The sequence below is a fragment of the Antechinus flavipes genome, chromosome 2 (assembly GCF_016432865.1).
Source record: "Antechinus flavipes isolate AdamAnt ecotype Samford, QLD, Australia chromosome 2, AdamAnt_v2, whole genome shotgun sequence".
In the NCBI taxonomy this organism is placed as follows: Eukaryota; Metazoa; Chordata; class Mammalia; order Dasyuromorphia; family Dasyuridae; genus Antechinus; species Antechinus flavipes.
In genome coordinates, this window is record NC_067399.1 from 477,420,272 (window position 1) to 477,421,017 (window position 746).

At 30.8% G+C, this 746-nt stretch overlaps 1 non-coding gene across 1 annotated transcript; it reads right to left on the reverse strand.

Annotated features, from left to right (window-relative positions):
* Positions 1-410: 410 nt before the first annotated feature.
* Positions 411-535, reverse strand: LOC127552693 (U6atac minor spliceosomal RNA). Its single transcript, XR_007951548.1, has one exon. It is a non-coding gene; the product is annotated as a U6atac minor spliceosomal RNA (small nuclear RNA).
* Positions 536-746: the final 211 nt, after the last annotated feature.

Consider the following 746-nt stretch of genomic DNA (forward strand, 5'->3'; position numbering starts at 1 on the left):
ATGCTATTACTCGATCAAAGAATATACACAGTTTGATAGCCTTTTGGGAATAGTTCCAAATTGCTTTACAGAATGGCTGGATCAGTTCACAATTTCACCAACAACGCAGTGGAGTCCCAGTTTTCCCACATTTCTTCCAACATTTATCATTATCTTTTTTGTCATCTTAGTGAATCTGATTGGTGTGAGGTAGTACTTCAGAGTAGTTTTAATATGCATTTCTCCAATAAATACTGATTAAGAGCATTTTCATATATGAACTATAAATGACTTTAATTTTTTTATCTGAAAAATTGTCTATTCATATCTTTGACCCTTTATTAATTGAGAAAAGACTTGTATTCTTATGTTTCACTCAGTTCTCTATATATTTTAAAAGGAAGGCCTATATCAAAAACACCAGGCCATAAAATAAAATATAATTAGATGCCATAGAATAGGTGGCATTACCTTAACTTCATGTGTTGTAAAGACAATAGGACCTCTTACATCCTCAAAAAAGTGAGGGCTTACCTTCTTTCTTTTCATACAACACTTACTTATTGAAATTTCTTCTTTTAGATTTGTATTTAATGTTAGATTTTTAGAATAGGTCATCCTGGCCTGAACTTTAAGCTCTATTCCTCCTTAAAACTGAATATTCTATTCCCTCCTATGCTTTCTTTTTTTTTTTTTAATTTTTTATTTAATAATTACTTTATATTGACACTCGTTTCTGTTCCGATTTTTTTTTCCCTCCCTCCCTC